The following is an 18,751-nucleotide window of genomic DNA, read 5'->3' on the forward strand; positions in this document are numbered from 1 at the left end:
CCCCCTCATTCTCTAGCATCTAAAACCAAGACTAAGTATTTGACTTACAACCCACTTTAATTCAAACATTACCACCATCTTGTAGCAATGTTTCTATCAGGAGACATACATCCAAATCCTGGGCCCATCCATCACCCCACCATGCATAACTCCAACTCTCCCTACTTAATAAACTCATCCTCTCCAAACAAACATATTTCCTTCTACTCCATGAACGCCTATAGTATTCTAAACAAAGTTAGTGAAATCCATGCCTGGATAGCCTTCCACACCCCTGATGTCATCACCCTAACACAGACTTGGCTAAAACTCCAAATCTCTGATAAAGACATTCTCCCACCTGGTTATAATATACTCTGCATAGATCGCCAAAACATAAAAGGGGGTGGTGTAGCCATCCTCTACTCCAACCACCTCACCATTACAAGTATTATGAAACCTATCCAATTCTTTTCTCCTGCTGAACTACCTACAGCTAACCTTAAAATCAATGACCACACCACTATCACAGTAGCAGCCATCTATATTCCTCCAGGAGACAACATTCCTCTGCTTGAAAATATTCTTTCATACTTTTCTCAACACATCCCCAATGAAACTATCCTCCTTGGAGATGTCAACATTAACTGGTTAACTATCAGTAATCCAGATTCTAATACTCATATTAATTTATATGGCTTTACACAGCAAATCTTGCAACCTACTCATACAAACAACGCTCAAATATCTAGTACTCTCATTGACTGAGTACTTGTATCTAATCCTTCCAAATATCATAACCCTGAAACCCTACCAAACACCATGAATGATCATGCCCCTGTAAAAGTACTTAGGTTCTCTGCCTACATCTCAAAACCTCCTAGATTTATCACTTGTCGCAAACTCTCTAACTTCCAGCCAGAAAACTTTAATGCCCTCCTCTCTAAAGTAAACTGGAAATTCCTTACCCAACTCCCACTAGAAGAAGCAGTCCTAGCTTTCATCTCCACCTTCCTTAGGATCTTAGACTCACTTTCTCTCCCTCGCAAAGTCCAAATTAAGTCCACTATATCTCCATGGCTTTCAAAAGCCACACATACCCTTATGATAACTAGAGACAAATTATGGAAACAATGGTCACAAACTAAGCTCCCTGCCGACTTGCAAAAATATAAAGAACTCAGAAATCTGACAAAAAACAATAAACAAAGATAAAAAGGACTTCTATAACAAACCTCCCACAACCCTAAAATCTAATCCTAAAGAATTCTTGAACTCTATTAACCAACTATTACATCCCGGTAATTTTAGCTCTCCTAATCCATGCCCAGACAAGACATCTGAAGAAACTGCCACTATCTCCAATACCTATTTTATCAATTCAATATCTAAGCTACTGAACCATAACCCAAACTCCTCTTCTACTAATATCGCCAACTTTTCTGAACCTACTCCTAATACTATCTCCTCAGAAACCTTCTTCTTCAAACCTGTACCTACTAGCTACATCAAAACTCTACTCTCTAAATTAAAACCATGCTCAGCATCAGCTGACAATATTCCTTCCACTTTTCTTCTTCTAGCAGCTGACTCTCTTGCTCTCCCTGTATTTATCCTAATTAATCACTCTCTCTGAATCTAAAGTCCCTTCCATCTGGAAACAATGCTACACTCTACCTATAAACAAAGGAGGTAACTTCTCTGATGTCTCCAACTTTAGACCTATCGCTATCCTCTCCCCCTCTCTAAAGTACTAGAAAAATGTATTCATAAACAAGTTATGCAGTATCTAATACAGGAAAATCTGCTTACACCCACTCAACATGGCTTCAGACCCAAACATAGCACCACTACAGCTCTATTATCCTTCCTCAACACTGTCTCTATAGCCATGGATGACCAAACACTTATTTCTTGCCTATTCTTGGACCTCTCAAAAGCTTTCAACACTGTCTCACATTCTCTTCTGCTGCACAAACTGCATAACTTCAACTTCTCTTCTGATACTGTTGCATGGTTCTCCAGCTACCTCACTGATAGATTTCAGTCAGTGAGATGGCACTCTGCACTTTCCCCTCCTCTCCCTGTAAAAATGAATGTACCTCAAGGGTCTAGCCTAGGGCCTTTACTTTTTAACATCTTTACTACTTTACTAATCAAGTCTATACCTCCTGTCCTCAGTCATCTTTACTGCAATATGCAGATGAAGCTCTTCTCAGCTACTCGGGCAACTTTTAACTTAGTTGAAACATGGCTCTCCAACAATCAGCTCATCCTTAACCCTAAGAAAACAAAGCTGTTACACTTCCTGCCTAAAATGTTCAACAATATTAAACCCTCCTTCTCCATACAGACCCTTAATAACACTCTCATTCAGGTAGAATCCAACACTAAGCTCTTAGATGTAACCATCGACTATCAGTTTAAATTTGACTTGCAACGTTAATAACTGTATCAAAAAGACTCATTCAAAACCAGGGCTCCTTTACCGTAACAAGAAATTCCTTACTTCTGAAGCCAAGATTACTCTCTCTCTTACTTACCTTCTACTCAGTCTAATGTACAATTCTCAAATTCTCACAAATCTTAACTCAGCACTCCTGACCAAACTCGAATCTACCTACAACAAGGTAGCTAGATTTGATGCCCAGCAACCCAACAAATCCTGTCTCTCTCTAAAACACCTAAACTGGCTTGAATTACCCCACCAGCTTCTTCTCTCTCAGCTCCAGCTCATCCATTCTAGCCTATGCCAGCCTTCCTACTGCCCAGCACTATCCCCTCTTAAGACCTACTACAAACCTACAAACCCAAGTCTAAATTTGGATGCGACATGTACAGCTATCACCCCACTATTGCTTGGAATAGGCTCCCACTAGAAATCAGGACCCTTACACATCCTAAACAATTTAAGACAGCCACCAAAGAGCACTTTAAAAGTCACTGGTCCTGCCACTGCACTCTCCCCCTTAAACATCCCCTACTTCCCATACCTTAATCTGCTTTCTGCCCTCCTCATGGCTCTCTCTAATATTCCTTGACTACTCTTTCTACTGTCTTCTAAAATCTATTAAGCAAATCGTCTCAGAGAAACATTCTGTTGTAATTGCCCTACCTTCATACAACTACATTATGATAAAACTGGGTTTTTGTAACCACTTACCCCAAAAAACTATATTCATCTTAATGCATATTTCTTTTTATACATTTTGAAATAGTTTTGTGCTATACTCCTGATTGACACTGTATAACTGTATTGCTGCTTAATGCCTTGTAATAATCCTGTAACATTGCTGTTTAATGCTAATTTATAATGAAAATTGTATAATATGTTGGAGCTTTTCTCCCTGGGCCTCCACTGAAAAAGGGCTCTTCAGCTTAGTCGGACAATCTCGGTCAACAAATGCAAAATAAATAATAATAAATAAATAAACTCATATTTATAGTGTATACATCTTGCGTCACAGATATGCTTCTGTTATGGAAGTAGAGAGCTAAAATAAACTGGCCTTTAAGATCAATAAATACCCCTTTTGTCCTCCCCAGCCATCAGCAGCTTCCAGTACCCATGATCATTGAAAAGATTTTGCAACAAAGTTAGTTGAAGAGTAGATTTGTAATAGTAAAGATTATATATTATCTGCATGCAGTTATATTTAAATAAGGCAGATCCCATGGAAAGACATCTAAGTATAAAAACAAAAAGGGACCTAACACAGAACTTTGCGGCATCTCAAATTTTAGACAACCTGAAGAGAAGTGACACAGTGTTCTGTATTAGATCCACTTTTATCTTTATACTTAAAGACAAAAAATGGATTAAACACAGAACTTGTGGTACCCCAAACATTCAAACAACCTGAGTTCTGCAAAATGCTATGTCATTCAGCAAATTTCTAAACACTGAGTCACATTAAAAGAGAATTAAAAGTATGTTAATTTGCTTACTAACAGACTGTGGTCAATGGTTTCAAAGGCTCTCTTCAGATCAAGAGAAATGGCCCTGTCAATAATTCTTTCACCATATATGAATAAGTAGCCGACGTAGGGGTATAAATTGCTGTTGTGAAGCCATAATATCTGTATGCTCACAATTCTGTATACTTGTGAGTATTTGTTCACAGATATGATTTTTAAATATTTTTGGTAACGGACATAAGTTTGCTATAGGTCAGAAGTCTCCATAGGTGTTCAGGTGTGGCACTTTGGCTAATGGGATGATAAGAGCATACTTGAAGGTAGTAGGGAGAATGCCTGTTGCAAGTGACAAGCTGAAGATGTGTGCTAAAGGTCTGGACAGTAAGTTAGCCTTGATAGTCAGCATTTTAGGCCAAGGATAATGAAACAAGGGATTATACTTTTAGTTGCCTTCTTTGACAAATTTCATAGTACATCTGCTGCAAATTGCTTTAAAATAAAAAAGTGCTTAGGGAGTATAGGATATACATTATTAAGAATGCCTAACAGATGGTGGGGTAGCTACTGAAGGGGAAGATATGTCTGAGGCAATCGCATCTAGAAGGCTGGGAGGAAGGAAGGAAGAATGTAGTGTATGCTTTAGGAAATATGTTATTGGTATTAAGTGATTATACTGTATGACAGATTTCTTGGGTTTTTATAATGACTTTTTGTAAATTCCTGAAATACTGGATTTTTGCTGAGCTTGTTTTAATTCTTACAGTATATTTTAGGTCTTGAAAGTTAAGGAGTTTGTTCGGTCCCTGGGGATGTCCTTATTCCACTGTGTCCATTTCATATACCTATCTTTCATCCTTTATGTTTAGTAAAAATCTGCAGCACATTTCTGGTTTTAAATGTGCATTTGGATTTGATCATTTGTTTCTCCTGAACTGATGTAAGAATGTTATGAATCAAAGACAAAGCAATAGTTGGAGCTGTACAAGTACAAATCCGTATCTGTGATCAATTAATTAAATAAATTACATTTTCTATAAGGTGCTCAAAGCTTTGCTGGAAGGAGTTTAAAAGACCAAAATGATAGGACTGGGTTGTGGTCACTTAGAATGCTTGACAGTGTTTGAAAATTACTTAGAATGCTTGACAGTGTTTGAAAATTAGCTAATTTGATTGGTATGTTAGTTATCAACATGTTACAACTTACCCCTTAACCCTCTACTTTTCATGTTACCATTAAACAGATGTATAAAGAAACAGCAGAATGTTGAAGCCCCCTCTTACACCATCCCTGTAGTGAGAGTACTGAAGTCCAATGGCATTTTCTTCCATTAAGGTCACAGTATAGGATCCATGGTGTTATACATATTTGGTATTTTACACAGCCCTGGAAGGCTCAGAACTCTGGACCAAGGATTATGAAAAAAAAAATCAACCAGTTTTAGTTGAAAAAAAGGAAAAATCATAGAACGGAGGACAGAGAGAAAAAGGGAGCAACTGCTGGCAGAGTTTAAAGCAGCTCCACAAGAGGAACAGCTTTGTAAATTGTTCCAAAAGCTGATTGCAGTCACTGAATATGTAGTCCTAATATGGGAAAATAGGTAATATGAATGAAATAATACATTTCTTTGAACAGGACAGAGCAGCACTGAGATCAGAGGCACAAGAGCACAGTAGAAGGCTGACATATACACAAAAAAGCTACAACGGCAATAATGAAAATTGCATGACATAGGAAATAGATCGAGAAGAAATAATATGAGGATAATAGGAGTATCACAGCATGTCCTGGATACAGAACTGAAACGAATGGTACTGAAATGGCTGGAAACAAAACTTCACCTACCTAGATTACAAAAACCAATAAAAGAAAGATTTCAAATGAGTTGGCAGAATGAGATGGACAAGAGAAGGCCAGCCGAGACATATATTAGTATGCCAGCACAGCTATACACCTAAAGAGGAAATAATGACTGATTGATGAATGGTATGCTTGCAAAACTTGTACAGGACTACAAATCACTGCATAAACTAAGAAAAAGGATAGCTGACTTGTTGGGGTGACTGAAAGCCCAAGGAATTCCTGCATGGATTAACTACCATGCCATCTTATCAGTAAGGGAATCAGAAACAGGCTCCACACAAAGGTAGAAGCATGAGCATTTGTTACAGAGGCTCTGCACAGTGAAAGCCGGAACAACAGACACAAATAAATAATTTCAGATATTGCAACAGAATGGACTGGCAGGCAAACTTGTGAAGGCCGAAGTGGAGGTAGAATTAGAATTGTCACATAGACTATCCGATCTAGATGCACCTGTGGGAAAATGAACTAAAGAGAATGTAAACAGAGTACAGAGTGATGTTGACAAGGTACATGGAGCAAACAAGACCTTGGGCATAGCAGACTACAGAAATGGAGGAAAGAGCACAGAAAACCTGGGAAATATGAGGGATATGACAGAAAAGTACAAAAAATAAACAGCAAGAACAAGATGCTGGTTGAAGAAAAATACAGCAGAAGATGAAAGTCTCATAGCAATCACAGCAGAAACAGGAATAGAGATATAAGAAGCAGAATAAACATACTGTCAAAGGGGAGACACTTCAAATGAAGCCAGACAAGCTTCAGATACCAAGGGCTGAATGCTAGAGGGCCTGAGCAGGCTGGGCTGGTCAAAGAAGGATGGAAGAAAAGCAAAATGGAGCAGTGTCAGGAAAACTGGACCAAAAGTGGAGACCAAGAAGAGTGAAGCCCTCAAGCAATGGACAGAATAGGGTCATACAAGGACAGATGAGAAGTAATGGGAGACAATGGAAGAAATAAATGAGCAGATGTACTCAGTAAATTTTATGGAGGCATATGTCATGAATGCATGTCAAAAGAACTGAGAGACTAAAGTCACTTAACTGACTGGACATAAAGGGGGGTTAAGTAAGACTGAAAATGACTAAAAAGATCTATGAACACTGGGCACTATTCAGGTAAGAAATATATATGTTTAATGCACTGTCCCCCAGCAGTAATAATATGTGTGTATTGCTTGTGTGTGTGTGTGTGTGTGTGTGTGTGTGTGTGTGTGTGTGTGTGTGTGTGTGTGTGTGTGTGTGTGTGTGTGTGTGTGTGTGTGTGTGTGTGTGTGTGTGTGTGTGTGTGTTTGTCTATATTTATAGAAGCAAACTGTTTTACAAGCTGAAACTTCCTACAGTTGTAATAAAGGGAGGGGGCACAAACAAGTAGATTGCTGTTACATAGCCTTTCTTATGATACATTACATTTTATACTGTTTATATTTTCATACAAAAGTAACCGCGGTGGTGGTTCTGCGGTAGCGTTGTCGCCTCACAGTAAGACATTCCATTCTCAGCTAGAGCGTCTTCTGTGTGGAGACATGCGTGAATGGGCGTACCTTCATTGAAGGTTGTGCGTCAGAGCTGGCAACTCGGCACGTAAAATTCTACTGCCGATCATTAGCAGACCGGAGTTCTGCTGTGGTGACCCCTAACCAGGAAAAGCCGAAAGACACAACGTATTTTCATACAAAAGTAAGCTTTCTCTTTGAAGCAGTCTGCAAAAGTGTTGTTGTACCTGAATGAAAATTAGGGAATCAGAGAAGAATAATTATGGAAACATCAGTATTACGTAAGATCAAATGCGGAGGAAACAAGTAGCGGCTATGGCAAATAGGAAAGATTAACAGGAACAAAAAAAAAACAGGTAGGATGCGATAAAGAAGAAGTGAAAGCAAGAAGACAGGGCCAAAAGAGAAGAGAGGAAAAAATGACAAGATAAATGACCAAGTCCAGAGCCAGTCAAATCACAGGATGGAGTTTAAGAAAACCAACTCAAGGCATGTGTGTGTGTGTGTGTGTGTGTGTGTGTGGGGGGGGGGGGGGCAACCACAGGTCAAGTCCAAAGAGCTGAAAGTTCAGTTCTTCATGGAAAGTTAGAAGGGAAGTTCCATTCAAATACAGCAATGAGGGTCGAGGAGTGGGTTACAAAACAAAAGAGAAAACAAGGGAATAAATACAGACTGAAAGTGGTAACCTTGAACATTGAGGGAGGAGTGTTTTGCAGCTGATAAAAGCAAATAGTACACAGCAGAATGACGAATGCAAGAGGATGCAGGCTCCAGGAGGCCAAATTAAAGGTAAACCAGAATCAGAGAATAAACTGAGGTGGGGAGAGACAAGAGGGGAGTGGCTACACTTTTTAGAAAGAGGTTACATGTAGTGACTGAAAGGGTGTGGAAAAAGTGATGGTTGGCTCATTTGGCAAGGAAGAATAAGTGGAATTAGATGCACAAGTGGGAACCTGCATGTCCCAAACAAAGATACAGAGGGCCTTTACAGTAGGTTCTTTGAAGAATGGAATCAGATAAAAATGGATGGAGGGAAATCATCAGAGTAGACTTCAGTGTCACAGTAGATCACAAGAAATGCAGACTCTTTGACAGAAGAGAGTACAGTATATAGATGAAATGATACTTAGAAAGTAATATTAAAGAAGAGTGCAAGGATATATGCAAAGAAAGACAGCCCTGAAAAAATAAAGTACACATTTACCAGAAACTGCTTGATTCAAGCTGTAGACTGGACAGGATACTAGAGAAAGATGAAACTCAGAAAATGGAGGAAATATAAATACAGACGAGATGCATACTGAACCATGCAACAGCAGCAATGACAATAAGGAGAGAGAAGGAACAAGGGGAAGGTTTGGGATGTAGATGAGTGAGTTATAAGTGAAAAGATCAAGAAAGGAAGTAACAATTAGAAAAACTGATCTGGGGAAGTTGAAGAGAACATACAGACAAGACAGAATTGGGGAAACACTGTTGGAATGGAATCAAAGCAGCAGTTAGAGAAAAACTAATGAAAGATGATGGGTAGAAAAGGAGGCAAAATAAGGAGGAGGTAAAACTGGAAGGAGTACTGAGCAGGATACAAACAGAAACTTGGGAAATGGTATAAATAGAGAAGCAATAAGGACAGGGGAAGCAGTAATAAAAACTGAACTAGGAAGAAAGGTAACAACTGCAGTGGAAATAGAGCAATGATACTGGAATGACTGCTGGTAGCTGGTGGAAACATCTAGCAAGGAAGCATAATAAAGAAAAGGTGAGACAGAGAGTTACCAAGCATTAGAGGAAAGGAGGGAAGGATCATAGAGGTGGACAGCAGGGCTAGATAGGCTTTTAAGGAATAGTGTCAACAAATATACCAGGAACAGGAGGAGGAAAAGGAAGTCCAGTGGGAGGTTGCAGACAGAAGAGAGCACCAAGTAGAAAGGATACAAAAGGAGAAACTGAACACAAACATCATGATTGAATAGATCAAAGAGGAGATGATAGCAATGAAAGATAAAAATGTAGCATGCCCAGAGGAGGAAGATTATGAAAGGATAAGTGAAACAGGAGAAATAACAGACAATGAAATGAGCTAGGGTGGTAGTAATCCCAGAAGTGTGTGGAGCTGGTGGGGGGAGGCAGAATGGAAGTCGGGGATTACATCTCAATCTAATTAATTAACACATACATTAAAGAGATGGCAAAAGTGCTAGCAAGAAGAATGGATGAGACTCTGCAGAAAATAGTACAGAAGGAGCAGAATGGCCACAGTGAAAGGAAGAGGGGCAGAAATAAATTTATTGGCCCTAATGGAGTTTAAGAAGAAAGCAAAAGGGGAAACAGACAGGGGTGGTCTTTTCTGACCCACAAAAGGCTTTTGACATGGTTAGATGGGAATTCCTATAGGAAATTCTACAAAAAAAAAGACAAACAGCCAAAAAAATTACAAGACTTGCAAAGGCAATTTACAATAAGCCAGAAAGAGAGGTAATGGTAAATGGAGGAGGCTTTTTAGGCTCTAAAAGTGGGGAAGGGGCCCATACAGGGGTGCTCTCTCTTTCCCCAAGGCTCTTCATGCTATTCATAGAAAAGCTGGCAATTGAAGTGAGAAAAAAATTAACTCAGCAGAGGAGGAACTACAGTACAGTCAGGGTTCATAATGTGCGTGGATGACTCCATGATTATGCCAGAGAATGTTGAGATGGGCAGACAGTAAATAATGACAGTTTTTGCAAGGATTGAGCAGGCCACAGGGCTTAAGAGGAACTAGAAAAAGATAGTGGAGGTCAGGATAAGAGAGGGAAAGAAAAGGAAGGAATGGGACACATTTAGGAGAGAGAACACCCCAAATATCTGGTAGTATTTGTAGGACACACCATAAGTGACTCAAAGCAGAAGAATTTCAAGAAAGGGAAGAAAGAAAATACAGGAGATAATGGAAAGAAGAGGACATGAAATATACGCACAGCTAAGTAGAACCAATGTGATTAGAAAGATCATTCTTTCAATTATAGTACATGTACTAAGAAACCTGCTAGTGGAGCTAACGGACACCAAACAACCAACATTACATAAGGACTTGGAAGGGTAAATAGGGAAAGGAAATGGAGACGGTTCCCAAAAACCATGCTAAAAACTGAGTCTGTGTTCTCCCACACATACCCATGTAAGCCTTAGCAGACAGACTTCTTAGATGTATAGACAGCAAGAGAAGGACTCAAAGGCAAGATGTGAGAGGGTGTATAGGATGCTGGTGAAAACACAGAAGTATCAGAAATATGAATGAGGAGGCCTAAAGAAATGGGGCCACGTGACCTTGGGAAAGGGGAAAAAGAAACATAAGGAAAGATGCAGGATGGGGCACTTTGATATAGAAGAAAAAAAAGGACAAGAGGAGAATGTGAGTTAAATAAAGAAGAAGCAAGAGGATATGCAGTATTCAAGACCCTACGGGCATAAATACAGGAACTCAAGATTAGCACAAAATTAATGCTGGACTTGCAGACTGTGAGAAAATGTGTGGAGAAGAACGAGGAAGAAAGGAAGGAGAAACCCAGAAAAAGAAAAGAAAGGAGAGAAGAGAAAGGCAAAAACATGCCGAATGATTTAAGAAGACCTGAAGGAAGGAGAACAGGAAAGGATGGAAGAAGGAAAAACGCTGACAGACTGGGTGACATGAACAGCCAAAGTCCTCAAAATAACAGCAGAGATGCAGAAAATGCATGGGTTGGGAGATCAGATATTAAGAGTGTTACACAGATGGTATCCCCAAACAAAAATATTATACAAGGAGGAAAGGAAAACCAAATTAAGATGCTGTAGATATGTGATATAAGAGACAGGCATGAAATATATGTTCTGGGAGAATACCTGGCATAAAATATCTCAGCTCTGGAGGCTCTGGAAATCTTTAGGAGCATCTATGGAAAAGAGGTTGTAGCTGTCTCTCTACAGAGTACTTGTTAGAATTTCTGTGCAGCCATTGATAGTAGGGGGGGGTAGTTTCACCTCATCACTGACGTTCTGTCCTAGCTTATATAAGTGGTACATTGTGGGTTATCTCTGCTTAATATCTGAGCTTTGTCAGGCTAAGATCTACCTGAAATCAACTGGACGTATAAGTGAATTTAAGTACACTTTTATCTGCTCTTTTTCATATAGTCTTATATTTAATTTATTTATTTGTTTCTCACTGAATATTAACTCAACTGAAGTTGTGACTAACTATCTACAGAGTACTTGTTAGAATTTCTTTGTAGCCATTGATAGCAGTGGTGGGTAGTTTCACCTCATAACTGACATTATGTTCTGCCTTTTATAAGTAGAACATTTTGGGTAATCTCTGATTAATATCTGAGGTTTAGACGTCTAAGATCTACCTGAATTCAACTGGACATATAAGTGAATTTAAGTAAACTTTTATCTGCTCTTTTTCATACAGTACTGTATTTAATGTATTTATTTCTTTCTCACTGATTATTAAGAAAACCTCCCAAATTTGTATATGGTATATAGGGATCGAAGGGGGGGAGGTTGTCAGGAAAAAGAAATGCGGGCAATAAAATTAATGGCAACAGAGGTAAAGATTGCAATAGCTAGAAGCTGGAAAACATGGGGCAAGAGCCTGAAATCAATGAGTAAAATGTACTTCAAACAGACCCCTACAAAGCACTATGGACAGCAAACTGGGTAAAGGGTAGAACCCACATAGTGCAGGTAGCAGATGCTTCCTCGAAGAATAAGAAGGGCAAGTGGTGCTCACCAGGGCTCAGCTCAGGGACCTCTGTTTTGAATCTATATTTTGAATATCCAGATAATGAATCAAGATCTCTGGTTAATCAAGTTTGTTGATTACTATAAACTGTGTGTCATTCTCAAGCCCCCATCTGATGTCCAGGCCCTCTAGTACCCACTTGCACATGTTAATGTGCAGTGAAAAAACAGGATCCAATTAAATGCATGAAAGTGCACTATTGTCACAATCAATAGACAAACCTTACCTTATAACATAGACACAACCCACTTCAAAATGAGAATGTAGTTAGAGACCTTAAAACATGGGTTGATAATTCCCTCTCCTTTAATCATCATGTTGTAATGGCAATCAGGAAGACCTTCTGCTTTGCACAGCTGATGGCAAAAGGAATATCATCCAGATCTAAAAAATCCATTGTCCTCTTATATTCTGCATTGATTACACCAAACATCTCATGCTATGCCCCCTTTGGGATGAACCTCACTAGACATATCAAGCAACTGCCATGACCTCCAACGATTCTTAACTAAACTGATCACTAGGTTTAAAACCCTGAGCTACCAGAAAAAAAAAACTTGATACACAGGCACTTTATTTAGTGACCACCATATTCCTGAGGGAGTGACCTATGCCTTGCCTTCTATGCCATTAGGAACCCAGCTGTTCAAGATCTGCTGTATTTACATTGGACAAACAATCCCACTAATTCTAGGACTGCAGATCTAGACCTATATCAGCAAATAAATAAAACTCAGTGCAAAGATAGATTCATTATGCAATACCTTCCCTACCTCTGGAATATATTTGTGCTGCAAATTAACAGTGTAATCTATTATCTTCCATCACATGGGGGCTTGATGACTGAATGGGTACCACCTCTGGCCTGACTCAGCCTGACTCACCTAGCCCTCCTTGAAAAAGGATGGCATATTTAAGGGACAGTACTGGCAAGGAGTAAATGGCCATGAGGCTCAGTTGCCTTGTATTTCCTATGATCCCACGGTTGTATAAATGGGCGCTGGATAAGAGATTTTTAGACTTCGTAAAGAGAAGCAGAAGGAGAAGAAAGTGAGGTGTGGTGGAAAAAGTAAAGGAAGAACTGAAGGAGGTGATGTGCTACTACCAGTCAAAAGGGGAGATCAGGAGGGGTGCAAATAATTGGAGCAGCAATGAGAACCAGCAAATAACTGCTGTAAAATAAAAAGTACACACTGCATGAGACATGCAAAGTATGTAATTGTGAATGGATATGAAAAGTGAAGTATAAAAAATAGAATTTTCTCCCAAAACTGTAACATAAAAAGACTTGAAGAGGATAGAGCAATGCATAGCCATAAGATCCACCCAGCACAAGTTTTACACTAAAATTAGTCTACAAGACAAAAGCAGTGTTCTTCACTTAAATGCCTTCCATCATTGTTCGCACTACTACCTTCCACCAAATCCCAACTACCCAGCACTGTATGCATTCTCCATTACCCTGGCTTCCTTGCACCCCCCCCCCCCCACACCTCTACCCCTTGGATGAGAAAGTGTGTCCAAAAAGTGCATTATAAGTAATCTGCAGAGAATTGACAAAGGAATGCAAGCAAGCTAGACTTATACATTTATCCAAAATGTAATCATCACAACATAAAATAAACTGCCTCAATGAAAACTACAACTTGTCAATACTGAATGTTGGCTTGTGATAGATATGGGTAAAACGGTTATGATTTTCACTAAGGAATAAGCATCAATCCTTTCAATTAGATTTTTATGAGTATTTTTTCTACACTACTTTTGAAAGTAAGGCTGAGGCAAAGTAAAGTTTGCAGTACTGAATATTCTTGAATATGCAACTCAATGTAATGAACACTTTCAAGCAGATATGAGATGTGTGATAACATAACCAAGAATTGTTTTTAAGAACATGCAAAAGTACAATTGGCATGAAAAAGAATATTCTAACTGCTTGCAAAATTCTGCTGATTTCCTAGAGCTTATACTACAATTGTACTGCAACATTAGTTTTAAAGATGTCTTGTCAAAAATGTTTATGGCGAAGCAATGTACATTATTTTGGTTTTCCTAAAAATTGATCTCACATGCTTCAAAGGAAAAAATGTCACGGGGATGCAGCGTACAGCACCCTGCTCTTCAAAAAATTGCATTAGTTTTACAAATGCTGCCTGTCATAGGACTATCAAAAAACTGAAATGATTTTGCTGGAACTGAGATGAAATATTATTACATTCCAGTCCATAATCACAGGGAAGCAGCATTTAGAATTTTAAAATGATCATCGGAAGCAACATACTGATGATTAAAAAACTTATTTTGCTTTCATGAGCTTTAGCAGTTAAAGCTGTGTGGACAAAATGATTGCAGGGGAAACAGCATACCAGGCTTAGAACTTCATATAATAAAAGTGTGGATGTCCTCAGCTGAAATAATACAGCCTGCTGATGCCATACTTTGTGCAGCTGAATGAGTACATTCAACTGTCATCATGGAAAACTCAAAAAGTTAAGATATATTCTTATCTTGTGTCTGTCAATATGCATTGTTTGTGTTTGCTACAGTAAAGTACTGCTTGGCTGATTTGTTCATATTGACATAACTTCTTATTGTACATTCGGACTTTGTATTTTCGTAAACTACATTTGTTCATAGGTTCATAGGTATTCACCAGGCTAATGACTACAAGGTCCTTTTTAAGCCTAGCCATGCATCCCAAATCTCTGACAAGTTCTGATACCCTTGATAAGTGTAAGCATCGGTCTGGGAGATGAACCATTTACAAGTTATCTGTGTCCATTACAGACATGTGCCAAACCAGGGATAAATTTCTGCCTTCCCATCCAGTTGTCCAAGTTGCACTTGAATTGGGTTAGAACTCTGCTTCACATGAATGGGAAGCCTGTTCCATAGATGGGGTAGTCTCTGGGATACATACATATCCCTCCAGCAGGTCCTATTAATCACAGGTAAGGTTTAAGTCTTCAGAATGGGTAATTTTGGTGCTGCTTGTTTTGTGGATATGCAGGAGGTTCATCAGAGTGGGGTCTGATAATGCCCTGTATGCCAGTCATAGATCACCCCTCAAAAACCTGTAAGAAACAGAATACAGAGATAGGGCCTTGAGGCCGTATGCATAGGACATTTTACTTACGCCCTGTATTCTTTTAGTGAGAAACCTCTGTGGACATTCCAGTTGTTGGATATGCCTGGTTAGATACATACCAAAGGGGGCATTGTACTCAATGATAGGTCTAATGAATGCCGAATACAGTGGAACAATGACTTCCTTGGACTTAGATGGCATATCTTTGTTTATAGGTTGTGCAACATAGAATAATTTCCTCACTGCTGTAGACACGTGATGGTCAAAGGTTAGATTACTATCTATGTGTGTCCCGAAGTCCCTGACTATTGGGTCACCTCTAAGGGGTGTGTTGTCAATATGATAGTTACCAGGGATGGATGACTTCCTAAGACATACTGTTATGCATTTTTTAGCATTTAGTTTTAGTCCATGACTCTGACACCAGTTGTTTGTCTGTGTCAGTCCCTCCTGAAGAACATTTGTGTCAGTGTGAGATTCAATGACAGCTCCTAATTTGCAATCATCTCCAAATTTAGTCAGCCAGAGACCACTGACATTGGCCTTGACTTCTGAGAAGTAAATGCCAAAAAGGAGCAGTCCAAGGACTGATCCCTGAGGGACACCACTTGTGACTTGCCTCTTTGTAGAGGTGGACTCCCCAATTTTAACTTCCTGGGTTCTGTCTTTACTGTCCTCTTTACACCATGTGCATGCCACCACTGCCCTCAAGTTGGACCCAGATTGTTAAGTCTTTTTTAGTAGGAGAGTAAAAATCATTAAAATTGGCCATGGGACAATAATCTGTATGTGACTGCATAGAAAAAGCATCTATTCTAAAAGCCAGAAAGGCAGCAAAAGCCATGTTCCATACATAATGTTTTTTTCAGTGAGGGGACCTATTTCTTGATCATCTCAGTAAGATTAAGAACAATCAGAAAAAGTTCATTGTGCCAATTAACTCATCTGCCTTCTTCTTCTTATAGGCAGCAGCAGTATAAACTGTTCAGTGAAGTAAAAATGAAATTTAAATAACAGCCGCCAACACTGGCCAGCTTACTAATGGCACAGTGACCATCCATGAACCTTAATAGTACAACTAAGTTTTTTTATGCCATTTAGAAAAAAAAAACAGTTATACCACTCGAATCTTAGTAGCTATTCAGTTCTATGGCACTCCATTCTAAGGAGGGAACTGATGTAGTGCTAATGTCCAGAGATAATATTTCTTGAGTAATGGCACCTTGTAACTCCAGATTTACCAACATGCAGAGAGGGAACATACAGTTATGAACTTTTATTCTGTTACAAACAGAGTGACTATACAAATCTATTATAAATCACTATTAACATACATGGGAAGATGTACAATTGAAACATAAATTACCATAAGGTATTTGAGGATCCACAAAACAAACACTATAATAGTATAAGGTTTTCCTGTATACTGTCATTTTTTTGGCAAATGTGGAGGTAAGAGAAGTATGTGATGCCTGTACTGTAAAACGTATAGTGGCACCAAATTATTGTCATCATAACTACAGCAATGGCAAGTGGTGCCCTGTGTACCCATTTGGTGCCCCCACATAATCTATACATGACTGGTCAATATGATTGTTTTTGACAGTTAGGACAGAGGAGTAAAGCTCTGAGCTGTTAACAAGCTGCTTCCTGTACCCAAGGGTTTGATTCCTTCCACCTTCACTTGCCTACTTAGGTTCATAAGTATGTACCAGGCTAACAACAACTGGGGCCTTTTTAAACCTAGCCATGCATCCCAAATCTCTGACTAGTTCTGGTACACTTGGTAAGTGTAAGCAGAGGCTTGGGAGATAAAACATTTATATGCAGGGCCCTGGGAGAAGAACCAAACCAGGGATGAATTTCCCCATCCAATTGTCCAAGTTACACTTGGATTGGGTTAGGCAAGAACTTTGTTTCATGTGGATAGGAAGCCTGTCCCACAACAGGGGTAGACTCTGGAATACATACTTGCATGTCCAGCAGGTTCTGTTTATATCACAGGCAAATTTTAAGTCCTTAGAAAGGGTAATTCCAGCACTGTTTATTTTGCAGATATGTAGGAGGTCCATTAGGGTGAGGTCCAGCAATGCCTTTAATGCCAGGTATCACCTCAACAGCCTGTAGGGAGTAGAATACAGCGATAGAGCTTTGAGGCAGTCTAAACAGGATATGTTGCTTACTCCTTGTATTTTTTTAGTGAAGAACCTCAATGAATATTCCAGTTGTTGGATGTGCCTGGGTAGGTACATACCAGAGGGGGAAAGATATGGAAAACATCATGAATTTGAGTGTCATCCTTTTGCAGAGGCCATGTTATTATTTTCTGTATCGTTCCAATTTTAGCATATGTGCTGCCACAGCAAGTCCCTTTACATACAGTGTGCTCTACTCTTTAGTTTGTATCATCAGTATTGCTATTTTAATGATGTTGACTACAATAATACAGCCTAGTGAGGCAGCTGTTAGCACTGCTGCCTCACAGTGCTTGATTTTTTGATGCATTTTTGGCTGGACTATCTTCTCTGCACTGCAGGCACTAAAGATTCTCTGTGCATCAGAATAGGTTTCTACTATGTGTGCCAGTTTACTCCCTCATCAAATCCTAAACTGTCACAGACAGACTTTTTTAGGCAAGGTTCAAATAACAAATTCACCACTATAACAGGAACAGGCAAGCAAAAACTGAGGGTAATGCTAATCAATCCTAGAAGTCTAAATCTCAAAATGCACTCACTCGAGGCACTCCTTAAAATGGAGAGCATCGATATGTGTGCAGTGACTGAGACCTGGTTCAATGCTCCAGAGAGCACCCCTGCACTACCAGGCTATAACTCATACCACACGTTTCGGCCATGTAACCTGGACCGAAACACTAAAGGCGGAGGTGTGTCCATATTCATTAAGGATATCCACACCTCCAGGCTAGTTGCTCAGCATAATGCATCCGAGGTTATCCAAGTGCAGCTAACTCTGGGCAAAACTGCAATCCAAATTGTAGCTTGCTACAGATCCCCCACCATGCCCCAGGATTCCCACTCCTCTTTTCTTGATGTATTGGAAAATATTAGGGTTCAACCAAACACCCTAATAATGGGCGACTTCAACTACCCCACCATTAACTGGGAAAACTACTCATGTACCAACTCCTTAGCTCAATGCTTTCTGGAATTCATAAACTCCAATGCCCTGGATCAACTTATCCACACCCCCATCAGGGGCAACAATATCCTAGACCTAGTCATTACCAACATGAGTGACCGGTGTTCCACACCTGAAGTCAACTCCTCGTTGGTCCGATCCGACCTTAAGCTAATCACCCTTGATATTCACATCCCGCCCCTACCCCCATTAAGGAAATCACAGTAAAAAATTTCTCCAAAGCCAACTTCATGCTTCTTAAGACAGAAGTGGTGAACTTCATGACACCCATGCAGATGGACAATACAGTTACAACTGCTGAATCCTACACAAATGCATTCTATAAGCACTTACACAAGTGCATGGATTGTGCTATCCCAAACAGAACCAAGATGCTATCCTCTAAAAAAAGGAAGCCAATCTGTTGGCCCCTGCCATAAACAAACTGTACAACAGAAGGAAGAAACTGTAGCAAAAGAGTGTAAAATCCCATGAGTGGAGGAG

At 39.5% G+C, this 18,751-nt stretch overlaps 1 non-coding gene across 1 annotated transcript; it reads right to left on the reverse strand.

The window, feature by feature from the left end:
- Positions 1–17,369: 17,369 nt before the first annotated feature.
- Positions 17,370–17,472, reverse strand: LOC122797461. Its single transcript, XR_006364145.1, has one exon. It is a non-coding gene; the product is annotated as a U6 spliceosomal RNA (small nuclear RNA).
- Positions 17,473–18,751: the final 1,279 nt, after the last annotated feature.

Source organism: Protopterus annectens, chromosome 3.part0, assembly GCF_019279795.1.
Source record: "Protopterus annectens isolate FY-2018-M chromosome 3.part0, PAN1.0, whole genome shotgun sequence".
In the NCBI taxonomy this organism is placed as follows: domain Eukaryota; kingdom Metazoa; phylum Chordata; order Ceratodontiformes; family Protopteridae; genus Protopterus; species Protopterus annectens.